Source organism: Melozone crissalis, unplaced genomic scaffold (genome assembly GCF_028551555.1).
Source record: "Melozone crissalis strain CALT ecotype California unplaced genomic scaffold, PUWL_Pcris_2 ptg000046l_1, whole genome shotgun sequence".
NCBI classification, from domain to species: Eukaryota; Metazoa; Chordata; class Aves; order Passeriformes; family Passerellidae; genus Melozone; species Melozone crissalis.
The window spans coordinates 4,878,734-4,900,059 of NW_026535824.1; the positions used below are offsets into that span (position 1 = coordinate 4,878,734).

A 21,326-nucleotide genomic window follows, 5' to 3' on the forward strand; every position below is an offset into this window, starting at 1 on the left:
ACCCGCAGAGCCCGGCTGCAAGGAGAGAAAGCAAAAAGTGCCCGTCAGCTGAGAGCTCCTGTGCCCTTGTGCCAAGGCCTGCGGTGCCCAGGCCATGCTGGCTGTGCCCAGAGCTGTGCCCAGAGCTGCCCATTCCTGCTGCCTTTGGCAGCAGAGAAGGAGGGCAGCACATGTGCCCAGCCTGCAGCCAGCCACGGCACATGCAGCCCTCAGCAGCTGCCCAGAGCCAAAAAGCAGCTGGGCAGCTGACTGAAGAATTCATTACATCTGCCCCAGCAAAGGGGGAACCTTTGGTGCCCAGCCAGGCCATGCCATGCCCAGATCAGGGAGCATCCCCCTGCCTGTGGACTCACCTGCGAATTGGGCCTGGAGCCTGGCTTTGAAGAAGGTGCCAGAATCCAAGTCCATCATCTTCAGCTGGCCAGGCTGGGAAGAGATTGTCATCCTTGAGGTTGTCCTTGGTGTCTCCAGCAGCAGCCCCACCTGGAACAGCTTCTCCAGAGGCTCCTTCTCCTGCCCTGGGGCCAGACCAGGCTGTCAGGGCTCTGCCCAGGGCCCCAGCCATCCATGAACAGGACAAACAAAACCAGGGGGATGGTGGTCACCAGTGCTTGCCACACCAGGTCTGCAGCTCAGCTGCAGCCCAAGAGCTGCATATTCCCTTCTGCTGACCCCTGCTCAAAGCTACAGGCAGGACAAAACCAGCCTGGTTTGCTTTGCCACTGATTGCCAAGAGATGCGTGGAGCTGGTACCTGCCAGGCCCCTGGATCCAAATGTGCACGTGGATCTCTCCCATCTTCTAGGGCAGAGGAACACCCTTCACCCAAGGATGACAGAAAAGATCTTCTAAGGATGGCCTCTCCGAGGGCTGCATGGACAAACACCTCTTAATGATATCCTGGCACTCTGGAGAGAGAAACCAGAAATCATCAGTCAATTGGAGAAGTTGCCCCCCTGTTCCGATGCCCAGGCCATGCTGGGTGTGCCCAGAGCTGGGCCTAAACTTCCCCATGGATGTTCTGTTTGGAGGACAGCAGGAGAGCAGGACATGTGCCACCTCCTCAGCAGCTGCCAGAGCGGGATGCCCATGAGCCTGCTCCTGTCTCCCAGCAATGGTACTGCCCCCGTGCCCAGAGGTGAGGATCCACCTTGAGAGAGCCATCGTGGGAACAAGATCCGCCCCCGGATGATCTCCTGGCCCCTCCTGAACGGGTGCTTCCCCATGACCAGGTGGCACAGCAGGAGGCCCAGGGACCAGATCGTGGCTGCCTCGCCGTGGTAGCGTTGGTGCTGGATCCACTCTGGTGGGCTATAGGACAGGGTTCCTGTGGAACACAGACAGAGATCAGCAGGGGGATGCTGCTGCTCCCAGAGCCTGGCCCCAGCATCCCTGGCCATGTGGGGGCTGCCCCAGAGGCACATGGAGTGAGCGCTGCCCTCTCACCAGCACCTGGGACTTGTGCACAAACTCGGGGCTGGAAAAGAAGCCACCGGTGCTGGAAGAGGGCAGCACAATCCCTGGGAAGGCCAAACCATGACACACAAAGAAGAAACCCACCCAGTAGTGGAGAAAACTCACTCTCCTCCCCACCTCCATGGCCCCCAAAAATGTTAATAAGCCAAGGCAAACAAGGAGAGCAGAGCAGTCCAGCCCTTCCTCACCTGCACACCAAACCATCCGGGGCACGCGGTCAGGCCTCCCTCTCTGCTACCCCCATGGGGGTTTGTGTCGGGCTGGCTGCCCCAGCTCCAGCCCCAGCCCAGGCCACAGTGGGTGCTGAAGGCTGTCAGCAGGGCTGGGAGCTGGCCGCCCTCACACCCCACCCAGAACAACTCGGCTCCAGCATCAATCCTATCCCGGCTGCAATAGGGGGAAGCCCCAGTGCTGCACCCAGGCTGGGCCACAAGATGCCCAGGAGCATCCCCTGCGAGGGCTCACCTGCAAACTGGGTGTAGGCTGTGTCTTGGAGGAAGGCGCCACAGCCAAAGTCGATCAGTTTCAGCTGCCCGCTGGCCAGGTCGAGCAGGACATTCTCGGGCTTGATGTCCCGGTGCAGGACCCCGCAGCTGGTGCAGTGCCGCACGGCCTCCAGCACCTGGCGGAACAGCCCCCGCGCCTCCTCCTCGGGCAGGAACCCCCGCTCCGCCAGGAAACCCGAGAGTTCCTGGCACCGCTCCGGACGCTCCAGCACCAGCAGGAAGCTGTCGGGGAGCTCAAGCCACTCCAGGAGCTGAATAACACCACCACAGCCACGGGACACCTTGGCCAGCAGCACGATCTCCAGCGGGGCGCTGGTGCCGTCGGGCTGCGGGAGGAGCGCGGTGCCGTCAGTGGGGCCGAGGCCGTGCCGGGGCTCTGCGAGCCCTCAGCCAGCCCGGGATGCTCTGCACGCCCCGCTCAGCCCACGCCCGCTCTCCCCGCAGGGCTCCCAGCGGCTCCCACCCTGCCGGGCCCCGGCTCCTCGCCGCCTGGCACGGCCCGGCTGCTGCCGCTGGCCCCGCTCACTCACCAGCTCGCCCAGTGCCGGATGCGATCCCGCGGCACCCGTTTGATGGCCACCTGCGAGCGAGGGAGAGCAGCGGGCTGAGCTCGCCGCCCGTCCCGCCGCGCCCCGACCTTCTCCTCCTCCTCCCTCCTCCTCCGCCCCCTCCTCCCGCGCCCGCCGCCGACCCCGCCGCTCACCGGGGCGCCGTCCGAGAGCCGCGTGGCCGCGAAGACGCTGCCGAAGCCGCCGCGCCCCAGCAGCGATCCCAGCCGGTACCGCTCCTGCAGGGCCTCGTGCGCCTCACCTGCGGGCGGGACGCGGCTGTCAGCGCTCGGCTCGGGGCCAGCAACGACCCCCGAGCGCCCCTCACCCGCCCCGGGCCCGGCATCCCCACCCGCCCCGGGCCGCGGCGGCTTGGGGCCGGAGGCCGCGCTGCCGAGCGGCAGAGCTCGGGCCGGGGAAGCCGCAGCGGAGGTGGCGGGAGCGGCCGCGCCGCGTGTGTCCTCCGTGGGCCCCGGGAGGAGCCGGGGCCGGGGCCGGGGCCGGGGCCGGGGCCGGGGCCGGGACGGGACCCTGCGTCGGGTCCGGAGCCGGGCTCGGGCCAGGCGGAGCCGAAGGGCGGCGATGCCGCCCCCGCACCAGGCACTGATGCCCGCCCAGCAGCGCCACCGCCAGTACGGCCAGAGCCAGGCGGAGGCGAGACCGCGGCGGGACGGCCGGGGCCGGGCTCGGGACAGCCCCGCCCGGGGCCGGGGGCGGGCCGGGGGCATGGCCCGGCCCGGCAGGGGAGAGGGAGGCGGGGAGAGGAGAGGGACGCCGGGCAAGGGACCCCGAGAGAAGGGTGCCCGGCAGCGGGAAAGGGAGAGAAAGAGAAAGAAAAAGAGAAATGGAAAAAGTGTTGAAAACTATCTGTTTGCTGCTGCTGCTGTCGCCGCTGCTGCTGCCGCTGCTGCTGCCGCAGCTGCAACTGAGGCACCGGGGCCGTTCGTCCCCGTGTCCGTTCCCCGCTCGCCCCACGAGCCCCACGTTCGAGCCCCGCGCGCCCCGGGGACAGCCCCTCCGTCTGCCCAAACACGGGAACTTTGCAGCCTTGAGCCCGGATGCAGAGCCCTGACTCCTGCGCACTGGCACAGCGACCCCCTCGCTTGCTGCTGTGCATTGTCCTTGCTGAGGGTCAGACACTGCCGGGCCACCTTCCCTTGGGGTAGGATTCCTACCTGAGCCCAGCACTGCACTTACATGTCCAGTGTTGCTTTCCAGTAAAAACAGGAGAAGGAAAACTGTGTGTGGCTCATGGTATTTTAGAACGCCTAAAAAATCCCTAAGTCACTGATCTTAGAGGTGAGGTACATCTGGAATTACTGGGATGCAGCATGGAAAAGGGGAGCATAGAAATAAATAGAGGAAAACATCTTGGATTGTTTCTTCCATTTTCATTTCACTTCTGGAAAGCTGTTTCAGTTTTCCAGGAATCTTCTCCTGTCTGCTCTTCCCAAGAATTTCTCATGGAGAACAAGGTCAAGCTTCTGTCACAAGATTTGCCACCAGGAAATTATGCCACTGGTGAAGTTTTCATTGTGACTGTTTGTGCTGGCTTAGGGCAAATTTTGGGAGGAAACCTCCAAAAGGAATCCATCTAGAAAGGAAGTTCAAGCAGCCCCTCCCCCTACTAGTTCAGGAAAAGACTTCCCTGGAGAAAAGTGAAAAAAACCCCAGTTTATTAAACAAGTAAAGTATTCACAAGCATGAAAAATGAATAATATTAAATAAAACCTCGGACAGTGCTGAAGAGATGGAAAATTCAGAAAGTCCTTTTTGTGGGTTGTAGTTGGCTCACTCGGTCTCTTCTAAGTCCCTCTGGTTCTGGAATGCAGCGTCCCAGAGCTCAGGGGGCCACAGGTGTGAGCTGCCGGTGTTTGTCTGGGTTTTCAGTCCAGAGCAGGTTTAAACAGTTCCAAGAAAAAGGAAAGTCACAGTCCGAGGAACTTCTCTTCCTAAGCTAGCTAAAACCAAATTGCTGGACCTAGGCTGTGAAGGCATTGGGAAATTTCCAAATCTGGGCACTGGCGGTCTCAGCAAACACTAGATCTGGATGGTGCTGGAGTCAGAACCTTGAAATTTCCAAATTTTAGATTTCTGTGCCAGCAAATCACTGGACTTGGGCTGTGCGGGCACCAGGAAATTTCCAAATCTGGGTACTGGGGCAGCAAACACAAGATATGGGAGGTGCCAGACCCAGTAGCAGAAAGTTGCCGGGTTTTGGATTTCTGTGCCAGCAAATTGCTGCACTTGGGCTGTGCCAGAATAGGGAAATTTTCAGGTCAAGGCACTGGCAGTGCCAGCAAACCCCACATTTCAGGAAGGATTGGATCTGGACCCTTCCCTTCCCTTCCCTTCCCTTCCCTTCCCTTCCCTTCCCTTCCCTTCCCTTCCCTTCCCTTCCCTTCCACAAGGTGCCAGAGTGGCTGGAGAGCAGCCAGGCAGAAAGGGACCTGCAGGGACTGATGGACAGCAGGCTGGACATGAGCCAGCAGTGTGCCCAGGTGGCCAAGAAGGCCAATGGCTCCTGGCCTGGCTCAGGAATGGTGTGGCCAGCAGGAGCAGGGCAGGGATTCTTCCCCTGTGCTCAGCACTGCTTGGGCAGCACCTTGAGTGCTGTGTTCAGTTCTGGAGCCCCCAGTTAAGAAGGACATAGAGGGGCTGGAGCGTGTCCAGAGAAGGACAACAAGGCTGAGGATGGGTCTGGAGCACAAGAGCTTTGAGGAGTTGCGGAGGGAGCTGAGGTTGTTTATCCTGCAGAAGAGGAGGCTCAAGGGAGACAGGGCAGTGTCAGGGCACAGGGTGGACTTGATGATCTCCATGGCCTGTTCCACCCTTGCTGATTCTGGGATTCTCTGGAACCACCCTTGGAGCAGTTGCAGGATGAGCCCTGGGCCTCCTCTTCAGAAGCTCCAGCAGCCCAGGCCCCTCAGCTTCTCCTGCCAGCCCCAAAGCCCATCCTGTCAGTCCTGCAGAGCCTCTGCAGCTCCTCCTCACTGCCCAGAACAGGGAGCCCCAGAGCCAGACACAGCAGCCCAGATGTGCCCCCCTGGCCTGGGGTGCCTCTGGCAAGGGAGCAGCATGAGGCACTGCAGGAGCCTGCAGACAATTCCTGCAGCACTTGTAGGACGATCCTGCTGCCCAAGGGACGTTCCCATGGTGCCAAGTCAGGAACTGCAATGGAGAGTGGGGCCAGAGAGGAAAGGGCAAACAGGGATGGGCTGTTTGCAGGGGAGGGGACAGGGCTGGGCAATAGGAAGAAACTTGCGGCAGGAAGAGTGAAAAAAGCAAAGCTGAAGTCAAGGAAATGCTGAAGGCATTTTGGGGGTGGCTGCTAGGTAGCCCTGGCTCTGAGCAACAGCGTCTGCACTGGGACAGGAAACTCCCAGCTGATGGGAACAAACTCTCTGCCTGACTGCAGAAGCCAAGAAAAAACTGAGTGGTTTCCCCGGTGTCCCCCAGCCCTTGCTGGCCCATGGGGCTGATGGCATTTGTGCTCCCTCAGGTTCATGTCCCCACACCAACAGCATGGGGGTGCTCCCGCCTGCTGTGTGCAATGCAAACAGGGGCTGCTGAGCCAGGGCTGCCGTGTCTGTGCCTGCAAGGATGGGGCACCTGTGTGAACTGGGGGAGAGGCCAGGGCTGCAGAGGGGGGATGTCATTGGCAGCTTCATGAGCATGCTCTGGGACGCTGCCCTGAGCTGTGCAGCGCACTGGGGATGGATCAGCCCCTGCTCTGCTGTTCCTTCCCGTCTGCCCCAGGGCCCTTGCAGAGCCCCAGCCATGCTGTTTGCCCCCAGCCTGCCCACGGCCAGCCTGAGGCTGCTCACGGGGGTTTCTGTGCAGAGCATTGGCCTGGGCGTGTTCTTGAGAGAGCCTGGGCAAGGAGCCTGGAGCCCCCAGGCCCTGGGCTGAGGTGTCAGTGCCGCCCCAGCAGTGCCCATGGCCTGTCCCTGCTGCAGCCCCAGCACTGCCACCCCCAGGGCTGTGCCCGGCCCCAAGAGCACTCAGGCCCTACAGCAACACCAGGGCCACCAGGGCAGCGGGGCAGGGCCACGGCAGCAGCACTGGCAACACCAAGTGCGGCTGCTGCTGCTGGGCACAGCTGCTGGGCCAGCACTGATCTGCCCCCAGCTCTGCACACAGACATTGCTGCTGCACCTCCAGAGAAGGCAACAAAAGGGCATCTCTGCAGAAAACTTGGCTGGGAGATCCTTTAGTTCCTTTAAAGCCACCAAGACTGCAGCCCCTCCTTGACACAGTCTGTGGCCACAGGAACTCTTGAGATACACAAAATGTGAAATGGAATGAACTGTGGCTTTTCTTTTGGAAAATATGGAAAAACTACAATCAAGGGAAAAAAAACCACCAGCAAGAAAACCAACAAGAGCTATCTAAGATGACTTTTATTACAAGTGATTTGCAAAAACTGTCATCTAATTTAGTCTTTCTGAATGCATCCAGCCATCAGTCTCCACACGGCAGCCTTGAGCTCCTGGTTCCTCAGGCTGTAGATGAGGGGGTTCAGGGCTGGAGTCACTACCGAGTACAGAACTGACAGGGTCAGATTCAGGGATGGAGAGGACATGGAGGGGGGCTTTAGATAGGAAAATATACCAGTGCTGATAAACAGGGAGACCACAACCAGGTGAGGGAGACAGGTGGAAAAGGCTTTGTGCCGTCCCTGCTCAGAGGGGATCCTCAGCACAGCCCTCAAGATCTGCACATAGGAGAAAACAACGAACACAAAACAACCAAAAGCTAAGGAGGCAGTGAAAACAGAAACTCCAAGTTCCCTGATGTAGGGTTTTGAGCAGGAGAGCTTGAGGATCTGGGGGATTTCACAGAAGAACTGGCCCAGGGCATTGCCATGGCACAGGGGCAGGGAAAATGTATTGGCCGTGTGCATGAGAGCAGTTAGAAAGGCACTGGCCCAGGCAGCTGCTGCCATGTGGGCACAAGCTCTGCTGCCCAGGAGGGTCCCGTAGTGCAGAGGTTTGCAGATGGACATGTAGCGGTCGTAGCACATGATGGTCAGGAGAGAAAACTCTGCTATGATAAAGAAGAGAAAGAAAAAGAGCTGAGCAGCACATCCTGTGTAGGAGATGTCCCTGGTGTCCCAGAGGGAATTGTGCATGGCTTTGGGGACAGTGGTGCAGATGGAGCCCAGGACACTGAGGGCCAGGTTGAGCAGGAAGAAGAACATGGGCGTGTGCAGGTGGTGGCCGCAGGCTACGGCGCTGATGATGAGGCCGTTGCCCAGGAGGGCAGCCAGGGAGATGCCCAGCAAGAGGCAGAAGTGCAGGAGCTGCATCTGCCGCGTGTCTGCCAATGCCAGCAGGAGGAAGTGCCTGATGGAGCTGCTGTTGGACATTTGCTGATCCTTGGCATGTGGACCTGTTCATGGAGAAAAAGACAGTGTAGAGATAGAGGAGACACCCGTAAGCAAAATCAAAGCAATTTCCCATACGCTGTCCCCTGTAAGTGACACAGACCTCCTTTTGTGTTCAAGTGTTCTGCAGTTTTCTTTTTAAGCTCCCTCCATGTCTGTCTTGGTATTCTTGGATATCATAAGCCCTCAGCATTTTTGCTGCCCCCCGGGAGAATAGAGTGATTTCTCTGAGACAAAGTGATGAGTGGAGACTAAGGGGAGGTGTTCTTTCATTCTGATCTGTTCAGATTTTGTCAGGGGTTTAAACTTTAGCAGGTGGAGGGTGATCAACTTCCCATGTTTATTCCCAAAAATGCCTTAGGTACTGCTGAGAGCAGATGGATCCACCACAGCCCAGCTCCACATTTGTGGCCAAGGGCTCTCTTTGCTCATTTCACCAACCCACCAGGATTTTCAGTGTAACAACACCGCTGCCTTTCCCCACCAATCTTATATCTCAGAGATACTCCAGGACAGGTTTGCGCCCTGGATTGAAGCTCCCAGCTTGGACTGAAATCTCAGGGACACTTCCAAGTGTCCTTATGATGGTATTGGATGAAGGGAGATGCAGCTCCTTCCCTGGCTGCACTGACAGCATTGCCCAGAGCCGGGCACTGGGGACAGCGTCACCCTGAGCCAGCGGTGCCCCCTGCCAGAGCCCCCAGGGCCGGGCAGATGCTCCCAGCCCTGTGCTCTGCGGAGGGAACTGGGCCCGGGGCTGCAGAGCTGCCCCACGGCTCTGCTGCAGTTCTGCCTGCACAGGAGGGGCTGCACGCCTTGGAGCCCCGGCCCTGAGGGCAGAGGCTTGGCTGGGGCACAGGAGGGAGGGGGCTTGTTCAGAGGGAGGGGCTGCACTGGAGGGGATCCTGTGGGCATCTCTAAACTCTCCCTGCCACAGCATTGCTGGGTTTTGTTTTCTTTCATTCCCTGATCTTCTCTCTGCTTCCTGCAGATTTCCCTGCTGCAGGTGTTTCCCTGTGCCTGATCTCTCTGTGCCAGCACTCACAGACCCCAAAAAATCTCTGTGCACTCTCCTTGGTCCTACAGAACCCTGCCTGTTTGCAGGGCACTGGATGGGGCAGGTTCTGTTTGCAGCTTGGAGAAAGGACAGCTCAGACTGAGCCTGATGGGTCATGCAAAGGTGATGCTGGTGCTGTCCATGGGCAGAGGAGTGGCTGAAAGTACATTAGGAATCTCCTGTGAACCTATTGATCACTAAAAGTAACAGTTCAGATTTCTCAGGTACTTGTCAAAATTCATAATCATCCTTTAATATTTATACCCCCTCCCCGTCATCTTCCAATAGTAGGAAACTGAATACAGTCTTAGGAATTTTCCTCATTTTTATCAAAATCCTTGTCTTGGAAATATTCTGTGACTGATCAGAACCCCTCAGTACATCAGAGCTTCATGAGCATTTCACCTCCCCTGCACCAGAAATACCCAGAGTTGTACTCACAGAGTCTATAGGCATTGGAATGGTCCAGCAGCAGGAGATGGCTCCAGGAGCTGCAGCTGCACTGTCCTGCAGCCAGAGGTTCCTGTGCCAAGGGCTGGCAGTGATTCTGCCCCAGGCACTTCTCAGCACCTTCCCAGCTGTGACTGATTGAAGCTCTCTGTGCCTCTGTGCTGTGCCTGGGCTGGCTGCAGGCAGTGCCTCAGCCCTGCTGGGCTGGCAGAAGAGCTGCTCATCAGGAGAAATGTGCTTTTGAAGCTCTTCTTGGTTACCAGGAGCTGCATCTGTACCAGGAGCCCAGCTCAGCTCAGCAGCACAGATACAGGACTAGGACTGTAATGAGCCTCTGGGGCTTTGTGCTCAGGCCCTGAACATCAGTCCCTGAGAAGGAGCTGAAGAAACCTCTCCAGAACTCCAAGTCAGAATCCAACTCCAAAGTTTCTTGGACTTGTAATGGGTCCCACTGAGGGACACGACTGAAAAAGTGTCCCCAGACCCCAGGCAGAGCAGAGAACTGGAGGCAGTGATGACAGGTGGGGACAAAGAGAAGCCAAGTCTTGGTGCCCTGGGGCACAGCAGGGTCTGTACCACCAAGGGCTGTGAGGAGACACCTTGTCCTGAGGCCCTGGGGCCTCCTGGCACAGCCCCAGCCAGGCTGGGCACTGTCAGCCCCTTGTCCTGCCCTCAGCATTCTCCCCTAGCCCACATCCTAGTGGCCTCAAGGATCTGCTGGAAGGAGTCCCTGGGGAGCCTTGCTCAGGAATGGGGACTCCTGAATGCTCCCTGCAGGGATTGCAGGTTTTTCAAAGGACTTTGGGTTTGGCTTTTGCCTTGGAGTCTCTGAGAGCTTTGTGCAATGATGGCCTCCAATTATCTGCTGTAATTAGTCCCTGGAGAGGCTTTGTCAGTAACAACACTCAGTGGGGCTCATTAATGCTTCAAGGTACTTCAGTTCTTTTAAGGTACTTGGTGTTTCTGTTTTGATACAGACTCTGTGAGAGGTTTGTGCAATCATGACCCCAATTATCTACTTTAACAAGTCCCTTGGGAGCTTTGTACTGACACTCAGTGGGGCTCATTAATACTTTGAGATACTCAAGGTTTTTAAGGTACTTTGGAATTTCCTTTCCATGCTGAGTCTCTGAGAGGTTTTTGTGCCATTCTGGCCTTCAATTCTGTCCTCCAAGGAGTCCACGAGGAGCCTGTGTTGGGGATGGACCTCAGTGGGAGCCATGAATGCCTTGAGACACTTTGCGGTTTTCTTCTGACTTTGACTCCTGGAAAGGTTTGTGCAATCTCCTCTCAGGCCCTAAGGTTCAAGGGCTCAGCTCCAAATGCACAGTGAGGCGCATGAGGATCAAGCAAATCCTGACAAACCATGGCTCTGCCTTGATTTCCCTCTGCTCTCATGGAGCTCATCAGGAAGCTGTCTGTAGTGGGTTTTGTTCACTAATTTGAGATTTCTTGGAGAATACAGCAATGATTGTGATGGGTTCAGTGTTGGCTATATACCAGTACACTCACTAGATTATACGTACTTATTTCCTGCTGTGAGGTAGGATTAGGAGAAAGGCAAAGTAGCCTCAAAACTTTAAAAGGGTATAAAGAAAAGTTTATTACCAGTAACTAGAAGAAAGAGTAATATGAATGCAAAAAAACCTTTTGGAACATTTCTCCTCTCCCTGCAAGCTTTTCTTTCTTACTGACAATGAAAGAGACAAAACCTAAAATTTTCAGTCACTTTGCCACCTCTAGAATAGTTTTTCTTCAATTCACGTAGGGAAAGGAGTCTCTCTTCCACGCTATGGAAGCTTTACAAGAAAACATATTTCTCGTGGCTCTCAATTCCCATGAACATCAGCCTCCCAGAAAATCTGCAATCATGAAGTCCCTCCCATTTTTTCACATCTTTTGCCACATCTGTGTTTATGGGCATGTTAGTTTATGGGGTATTAGTTTAAAGATGAGCTGCTTAGGAACAAAGGTTCTCTTCATCTATTTCTGAAATCATCTTCATATCTACAAACAGAGGTCTTCTTCTCTTCATGAGGCACAGGGTCTCATCACTAGTCTCTCTTTCTCTGTTCAAATTTCTCATGGGATCATAGCTACTTCAAGGTTTGCTTACTTTAGCATGGAGGTTTTTGCTGAACAAGTCATCTTCCCATGCTTTTCAATGCCTTATAGGGAAAAAGAGAGTCTGATGTATCAATTACATCCTTCTCCATTGCTTTACAAGAGGATTTCAGCTCCAAGATCAAGACATCTCCTCATCCCTCCTATCTGGGACTCAGCTTCCCCTTAACTGACCTCCATGTCTTTGTGCTGCTCATGTATGTATCTGCACTTTGTCCTTTTCTCTCCCTCGAGGGAGGATGGAAGCACTGAAAGAGTTCATATCTCACCCGGGGCCTGCAGATGGTTCTGTGACCCCAGCCGGGCTCGGTGCTTGTGGCCGGAGCTGTTTTATGATGGAGGTTTCTGCAGCAGCTGCGCTGGGGCTGTGTCAGGATGGGCCGCGCTGGGGCAGGGCCAGGATCTCAGCAGCCAGGCCAGAACTCAGCAGCAGCAGCATGGCCGGGGCCGATGGCTTCTCCTCCCCCTGCCTGGGGCTTGCGGCTGAACCCCAACGGTGGCAGAATCTTGGCCGAGCCGGCCCGGCCCGGGGCTGCTCCTGGGGCCCGGTGGATCATGGCTCAGCCTGGGCTGGCGGCGGGGCAGGGCTCAGCAGAGCCCAGATGGTCACAACTGCAGCCATGGCCCGGCCGGGCCTCGGCCCCGTGGCCTCCCCTGCCCTGCCCAGCAGCCGATGGGGCCTGGCGGGGTCCCTGGGAATGGGCCCGGCCCCACGGCAGGAGCCGCCCAGCCCGGCCTGGCATAGATGGGGGCCGGGTCGGCCTTGTTACCTCTTTGCCAGCCAGAAGGGAAAGAGACCCTCTGTCCTGGTTTGAAAAGCAAGTGAGTTTTTTGGGATGCTGTAGTTAAACCAATAGGTGCCCAGATTTGAATATTGGCACGTGGTGTGGCCACTGAGGACATGGATACGCCTCTGAGAATACAGGGGGTTAAAAGCAGAGAACTGCCAAGAAAACTTTCTTTTGGTTCTGGTGGGTGAAAGAAACCTATGTTGTTAGCTTTTTCTGCTATTTGAAATATTCCTGATTGTTGGATCCAAATTATTCCTAATTGCTGTAAGTTTCTTGTTCACTGCATGTATTATTTTGCTATGATGTTTCATCATACTTATAAAAAAAGACATGCATCTCATTCTTAAAAAACAAAAAAGAAGAGGAATGAACGCCTTATGAACATTCAAGTAATGCAATATGTACATGAGAAATTTGGACAACTAATCATTTTGAATAATGCAATATTTACATGAGAAATTTGGAAAAAAGATCATCACATCTAAATCCCAATAGGCTCTATCACAGTGAAGCCTAATTAATTCATTAACTTCAGGAGAAGATGTGCCTGTGTTTTATCATCAGCAGTTCAAAGCAGTCACCTGGTCATTCCATCAGATACTGATCAGTTCTGAAAAAATGAGGCCCAGTGAAAGGAGAAATAACCTCATCACCTTGCAGCCTTTGTGGCCAGAGCAGGAGCAGAAGGAGCACTGCCAAGACATGGCTGTGGCTGGAAACTGACAGAGGCAATTTGCCAACAAAAGCCTCATGGCATCCTCATGGTACAGTGCTCCTACGAACCTTCTGCAGTTATTCCCTGTTCCAGTGCCCAGGAGGACATTCAGTGATGTCAAAGATCAGCATTTCCAGCTCACAGACTTTCTCATCCTTCTCAACTAATTGGAAACAATGGTCATTTCTTTTCATTTCCCTAAGAGACATTGGACATTTTTCTTTTGTTTTCTCATGCTGCAAAACCCTGTGTCAATGACTTGATAGAATTTGGTAAGTTTTGTTGATTGTAATTGGTCATTTATCTATCTTATCCCATATCTAATAGATAACCAGGGACAACTGTGATGAGATAATACCCTCACAAGAGTGAGCTGTTTCAACATCAGAACATAGGAGCCTTTTTTAAATGAACGAAAAGGGGGAGATGTCATAGACCAGTAGAATAATGATAAAAGAAAGGCCTTTTGAAATCAGGCCTTCTTCTGCCATATTAATAGCTGGCCTGTCATCTCTTCTGAGTGCAGCTAAGCAGTTACAAGTTCCCATGTGAAGCTATTTGGAGAATGAGACTTTGTGAACAATCTATTCTGAGGGTGAAAAACTGCAAAAATGCACCTGCAACAACAAGGGATTAGTCCCATGAGACTCGGTGAAGAGAACAGGTAAACAATACAATAGAGAGATTTGATGCACAAGTAAAATCTAATTTATTAACCAATAACAGAAGAACTGCTAAGAAATCTATGAACTAACTAATGTTGCACACGAGGTCTGTCAAACTGTGTAAAATGAATTTTGTGAATAAAGAGTAAAGAGTTCTCCAGCTCAGCTGGGTCTTCTGGGATTGCAGCTCCCCCCTTCTTTAGGGCTTTGCTTTCGCACTTCTTAGGGCTTTGGTTTCGCTCTTCTCTGGAGCTTTGGGTTCCTTCTTCTTTAGGGCTTTGGTTTCCTTCTTTTCTGGCGCTCTGGTTTCCTTCTCTGGGATTTTGGTTTCCTTCCTCTCTGGGAATTTGGTTTCCTTCTTTTCTGGGATTTTGCTTTCCTTCTTCTCTGGGATTCTGCTTTCCTTCCTCTCTGATGCTTTCGCATGGGCTTCTTTCTTCTCCCGGGTCTTGGTTTTCCCCTTCGCTGGTTTTGGAGCTTGCTTCCCAACAGAGACACTCTTCTTTTCCTTCTTCTGCCTCTCTTCCTCCTTCCCCCTGTCTTCCTCCTCTAAGGCTTTTGCCTCCTCCTCGACCTTTTGAGCTGGCTCCTTCAGCTCCCTTCTGCAGACAAAACAGAAAACATGGCTGCGAGTCCCACCAGAACCTTGGGCTCCCTAGTCCTGGCTGGCCCTGCACTTCATTCCTTGACCCTGAGGCCATTTCCATGAATTCTCCTCAACCCACAGAGGTTGGGAACATCCCAAGTGAGGGCATGGGTGGAAGGGGACCTCCAGGACCAGCCAAACCTGAGATTTGCCATCATAAGGTGTTGACTGTGCCAGCTCCCTCTGAAGGCACAGCCAGACCCCTCCAGCCCCTGCCAAAGGCTGATCCAGCAGCTCTCTGCACTGGTGCCTGGAAATGCCCTTTGTCTCTTGGCATCCCAGGTTAAAGCAGAGCACAGATTGCTGACATCTGCTTAGCTCTCCTACAGTTCTTACTCAGCTCATTCAGCTCCCTTCTCCCTGGGCATAGCTGAAGCATGATTTTAAAGAGTTCAGATTTCAGCTGAGGGTTAGAAGCAATTCCCATTGATCAGGATGTAGGTTAGATAGGCAGACCATAGGTTAATGATTATGAGATGCTTAAGCTGGAGCTGATTGTTCTATTGTTTACCATTAGGAGCTTCTTTCTAGAAGGAAGTGGAGGAAGTGAACTGTTATAAGAACATCTTGAAACCAGTAGAACAATGGTTAGCACCTGGGCTTGATGTCAATCAATCACTAAGTTGGGGACCTTGGATGGTGCCAGAGGGTCACAGAGACCTGATGAAGATATTCCTGACTTAATCCCTTAAGACCACTGACCCAATTCGAGACCATTGACCCAATTCAAGGGAAGAATTGCACAGGAGTGAAGGACCAATGACCTCATTTGAATACAGAGCAGGGATGGGAGGTGCTGGGGTTGTGCAGATGTATTGTATGTAAGATCTTGGGAAATAAAGAGAGGGCAAAGAACCTTGGACAGCGTGGTCATGCCTTTTAGGGACGGCTCTGGTGCCGCCCGCCGGTGTTATTAAACATCCCACAATCTAATTAGTTAGAGTCTCTGTCCGTGATCTTCGGTTTTAACGACTCCTAGCCTGCTCCTTCATGAGAACAATCCTATCAGTCAGAAAGCAAAGGCTGCAGGAACTCCTCTCCTGCAAGACAGGCTCTTGTCAGGCAGATTTCCTGCTGGAACCCGGCTGGGACCAAGCAAACCAGTGCTGGCTGCCATGGAAACCATTGGAAGCAGCCTCATCCATCTCCTCCCCATGAAACCAACTTCAGCCTGGCCTGAAGAAGTCCTGCTGCACAGGCTTGCTTTAAGCAGCCTCCACTCCCAGCTCCACACTTGTGCCTGTGTGTCCTGAGCTGGGCTGCCTTGCTGGAGCTGAGCTTCTCCTGTGCTTGCCTACGGCTGCAGCTGCAGGGGAGCCTAAAGGACAGGAGCTTTTCTGGCTGCTGCGCCACCATAAGGAGAACCCTGGCAAATCAGCAGTGCAAGGACTTCATCTGTGACAGGAGCAGGACCTAAAGCAAGGTTTGCTCTGTGCCCCACGCCTGCCCATACCACAATCCCACTGTTCTGGTGAAGAAGGCAGATGATGAAGAAGATGCCACTCAACACCATGGACTTCAAGACACCTCTAGATGCGGTGCCAAGGCAAGCCCAGAGCCCAGCTCTCTGCAGACAGCAGCTAAGCCAGCAGGGCTCAGAACTCAAATAGAGAAGAAGATGTTCTGTCTCAACAGAAGAAGGTCCTTCCTCTCTTGGCAGCCAGGGAGCTCAGAGTAGCCATCCCTGTGTTGCTGCTGGCCTTTGCTCTTCAGCTCCTCTGAGCTCAGAGGCCTTGGAGCAGGGAAGCCCTGCAGGGGCAATAACCCATGGCAGAGCAGGAACCCACGGAAGGCTGACTCACCTGTCCCTGAGAGGGGCCTGTGAGCCACAGTTGATCTCCTGGGGGCTCAGGGAGGAGCTGACACGTGAGGCCTCCCTGGGCACTAGCACCTCGGAGGTGGAGCCTCCCTCCATGTGGCACAGCTCCGGGACATTGCAGGTGGTGTTGAGGTGGGCAGAGAAGGTGGAGGAGACCTGCTGGCTCTCTCCTGGCTGCAGCACACCTGGCAGTGGCAGGATACTGAAAGCCTGGACGGAAGACAGGAGAGATTGAGGTGTTGAGCATGGAAATGGAGGCAGAAGAGCATCTTGGAGCAAACTGCTGCTGTAGCCAGAGGGGCCTATTCCCCAAACACTGCCAGAATCACCCTCACCTCATCCTGCATCCATGCCACTGACCAGTGCAGGGACCATGGGGAAAATCTTCTCCCATACTCACGGGTCAATGCATTAATTAGTACATGACATGAAAGTGAACTGGGATGGCTCCTGGCAGTAGAAATTCTCTCTGATGCCCAACTTGCCTTTAAAAAGTTTCAAAACTTCCTGCTTTTAGAAAAGGAGGAGACTCAGAGTGAGAGCTCTTGGAGCTGAGGGAAGGAGTCCAGCCCAGCTCATCTGACTCCTGAGGCTCTTCCCCTCTCTCTCTGATTTAAATGCTTCTTTCTAAAGGTGCTACAGCAAAAGCTCCTGCAAAAATTTCCTATGGAGCACCTGAGGAGTTCCAGGGGGAGCAGTGCCCTCCACAGGTGCCGCACAGCGTCCTTGGGCAGCCCTGCAACGTGTCCTGCACGGCCTCTCCAACAAGCAGCTGCTCCGGCAGCACTTTGTGATGGGCCTGCAGGGATGGGAGGCCCCTCTGTGGCCAATGCTGAGGGCCCCCAGTGGCACTGGCAGCTCCAGCCCTGCTTGCCACACTGACAATAGGCACGGGAGACAGATTCCCTCTTGCCTTCTCTGCTCCCAGGGCAGTGTGTGCCACGTCCAGGGAGCACCTGAATCCCTCCAAGCCTCGAGGCAGGTGAGGGTGCTCAGCAGTTGGTGCTGGCACCCAAAAAACAAGCCACTTTCTATGCTGGGAGGAAGAGACAGCCCCCCTGCAAAGTCTCCCTTTGTCAGACAGCTCCAGGGCCAGCAGTGCAATAGCAGCTCTGGGTGAAAGCAGAGCCCTGCAAACAGGGAGTCTGGCTGCTTTGGGAAGAGGGTCCATGGAGATCAGGATCACCCCAGCTTGCTCTGGGAGGGAAGCTGGAGGTGTTACCATGATGATGCAGAGAAAAGCCTCATCTTACATTGGGAAGGAAACAAGGCAAAAAATCCCACACTCAGCACAGGCCTGTAGGATCTGAGTCAGCTTCTCCAAGGAAAACTCTCCTATTTCTCCCTCCCCCTCAGCCCATGTCCAGCCACTGGCCCTACTTCCCAGCCCACTGTCAGGGCACAGCACAGCAGGGCAGCAAAAAGGGAGCTCAGCACGAGCAGGACTTGGTGCTGGCAGGCTGGGGAGGCAAAGCAAGCAGTAGGTGCACAAGAAAATCTACCTCTGCTCCTGAAGAGTGGCTAAAATCCTGCACTTCTTTCAGGGCTCTGGCTGCCTCCTCCTTTCCAGTCCTGAAGTGCCTCCATCGAGTTGCTGCACAATCCAGACTGGTTCTCCTCTCCTTCGGTGGCTGGGGTTTGAATTTAGGTGGGTGGAGCTCATCTCTGGAAAATAAATAACTATGAACAGGGACCTGCAGTGGGAGGGAGGGAGGGACACCTGCACGAGCAGCTCCTGGCCAGGATGCAGCCCCTGGCTGAGGGCTCGCACGTTGAACTGAGAAATGGTTTGATCCAGCCCTTCCCAATCCAGGCTGGGGCAGGTCTGTTCTAAAGGCAGCCCAGGGATGGCACTGAGGTGCTGCAGCAGCTGTACCTGCTTGCATTGAGCAACTACAGAGGACAGGCATTTACACCTGGTGGGGATGCAAAAAGCACAGTGGGAGAGGAAAAGACAGAGAAGGCAGCAAAAAGGTGAGATTTGAGACACCGAGGGGCAGACCCAGCCAGTGCCCAGCCAGCACAGCCCCCCCAGTGCCCAAGGCCAGAAACTCTGCAGCTCCACCTGGGATTTATCAGGAATGTTCCCCTGACACCGCTGGGGGATTGGTTGACATTTTACAACACTCCCAGGTGACTCAGGTCGCATTCCCCATCCATCCATCCTTCCATCCATACATACATACACAGGCTGTGGTGCTGGGATCCTGCCAAGCTCTGCCAGCCTTGGGCTTGGGGAGATTTCTGCCAGCCGTCCTGAGCTCCATAATTGTGCTCTCTGTTCCAGGAAGCAAGCAAGAAAGATTTTAAAAAACCCAAAACAAACCACAACAGAGAAACCTAAAAAACCTTCAACAGCTCAACCCTGCTCAAGTTTTTTCTTTAGGGACAGCTACCACTCTCCAGCTGAAATGCTGGGCTTTTGGGGAAAAAGAAAATTACAGGTTCACCTCCAAATTGAAAAGGATTAAGGTAAGAGAACCTTTCAAACTAAAAATTATTGGCCCAAAGCTTTAATCTTTGCAAAAAATCTCTAGGTAAGACCAGCCGGACAGTTAAACAACTGGTTCTTCTGGTGGGGAGAAACCCTCCTCTTTAAGAGAAGCAGCCTGATAGTTGAAAGCAACTCTTTGGTCAAACTTCAGGCTCCCTGGCACAGCCTGCATTGCCTTTCCTTCCTGTTCACTGATTTACAGGCAGTGCCACAATGGCCCAAGTTCAGATGTTTGGTGCCATCCAAGGAATTTGGCATTGCCATTTCCATATGTTTTAATCGAAGTTTCAATCCTTTCAACCAGTCTTCAAATGCCAGCTTTCCTTTCTTTTACAGAAAGCTCAAGGTTCCTAGAAGACTTTTGACATCCTCTTTTGTGCTCAGAGAGATGACATTTTCAAACAGATGTTTCCAAAGTTAACAGCATTTGAAAGAATAATGAACTCAAATGCCCCTGGATTCCAGCTTCGCCCAACTCCATTCTGTGTCAGACACTGAGATTCCCACCTCTAAGGCAGGAGCTGTTTGTGCCCCCATCCCTCCTGTCCTTCTCCCCAGCAGCCTGTGCCTGTTTTCCCCAGCAGAATCCCTGTCCCTGTGCACCCTGCCAGGAGCAGCTGCACACAGGCTCACATCTCCCCTTGCCCTCACCAGGGGGTTTCTCTCATCCCCGAACACGCCGATGAGAACGTTGGTGCGATGAGTGCCCAGGGCCTGCACTGCCACCACAACTGGGATCTCTGCTGTGCTCTGGGGCTGCACAATCCCACAGGGCCTGGGGCTGGAGTAGAGCACAGCAGAGTCCTCCTTGCGTTTCTGGAAGGGACACAATGAAACGCAGATTCAGAGGGACCTCTCAAGAAACTTTAGGCTCCTTAACATCCACCACAACAGCAACTTACACACACCTTTAAAACTCCCCAGGACAAAGGTCAAAGGCACAAACAAGATGCAAGAATTGTAGGTTTACCGCTCCCAGGGCATCCTGCAAGGAGGCTGCCAGCACAGGCACTGGTGTCTGTGGGTGCAGCAGCTTTTCACAACCCTCTAAGATCTCCCACAGGAAAACGCCCTGAGGACTAGAACATCAACTGTTTCCTCAGGAGCTTAAACTGCCTCCTAAAGTTTACAGTATGGTAGGATCCTGTTCTCAGCAGATCTTTAGGACTGATTAGAAACCAGCAAGGTCTTATCCAAACCCTTTTTTCCCTTAATAATCTCCTCAGGATTATTTGACAGGAGGAGGTGGATGTGATGCCAAACCTGGGGAATAAGCCCGTAGCAGCCAGGAAGGTGGCTGGGATTCCTAATGAAGATCTTCCTCTCATAGGGCACCTTCAGGTGGCACTCATCACACAGCAGCACTTGGGGGGACACTTGGAGCTCAGGAACGAGACATCTGGGCAAAGAGATGACCCCAGAACAATCAGAGATACTGAGAGAATGGAGAATGCCTACCCCCAAAGATTGTGAAATGGAGCAGAACACATTGGTCACTGTCAAATGCACATTGAAGAGCCCTACAGGGATAAATTGCCTTCTACCTCTTCCCACTCCAACATGTCTTGCCAAGGAGGGGCAAACCCTGAGAGGCAGCACCCAGAGGCTGCCAAGTGCCCCAGGCAGAGCACTTTGCCCCACAGCTGCCTCAGCCCCTCCTTTACCCAAGAAGGCTTGCAAGGACTCCTGGAAGAGTCCCAGTGACCCACGAGCTCTGGGGGAGCCTTCCCAACAAGGATCAGTGCTCCCTAAGGCTCAAGGAACACACAGCTCCAGGGTCTCAGTAAAAATGACTCCCTTCTCTGCCATGGTGCTGTTGTCCTGCCTGAGAACTCAGCTCTTTGCCCCAGCCCTGGAGGGCACAAGACAGCAGCTGCCCCACAGAGGGGCTGATCAGCCCCTGCCAGGCCCTGCAGCTCCCTGGCTCCTTCACTGCACAGCTCCAGGCACTGCCTGGCCCCAGCTCCACCTGCTGTACACAATGGCAGCCCAGGCACTGCCTGGATGGCTCTGCCTGGCACAGGCAACAGCACCAGGGAGCTGCATCCCTCTGGGCATCACACTGACACCCACAGCAGCACAGCAGCATGGAATTCTGCTGCAGCAACGACGACTTTTGCTCTCAACTCTGACAACATTAAAGCTCAAAATGGGAAGCAGAGGGAAGGACAAAAACTGGAGCTGACCTGCCACATCAAGGGCTGCTTTCCCCTTGTCAGACCTTGCCCTCCCCACTCTTGCTGGGAGCCACTTCCCCCCTGCCATGTGCCCTCATGGACAGAGCCAGAGCCTGACTCTCAGCAGCTGCTTGGTGTGGCCCAAACCAGTGCACGGTGCTCACAACCAGCACAACCCCACCTCTTGCAGCCTGAAGGAGAGGAGGCCCTTGGGAAATTTGTTCCACCTCAAGCACCAAAAACAAGGCCAATCAATGATATCATTCCTGGTGCCTTTAGAAGAGGGCCCAGGACCATGCTGAGCTGTGAGCAAACGTGCTTTTCACCATGGGCTGCGGCCCAAGCACTGCTGTTCTCGTGTCCAGCTGGCACAACATGAGGGCATTCAGCAGCACTTCTCCTTGGCAGCTGCAGCCAGCACAGCCTGGGCAAGGCAGTGCCTGCGGGAGGCCAGGCAAGGGCTGGTACCT

At 54.4% G+C, this 21,326-nt stretch overlaps 1 pseudogene; it reads right to left on the reverse strand.

The window, feature by feature from the left end:
• Nucleotides 1-800: 800 nt before the first annotated feature.
• Nucleotides 801-2,783, reverse strand: LOC128943520 (serine/threonine-protein kinase pim-1-like; annotated as a pseudogene).
• Nucleotides 2,784-21,326: the final 18,543 nt, after the last annotated feature.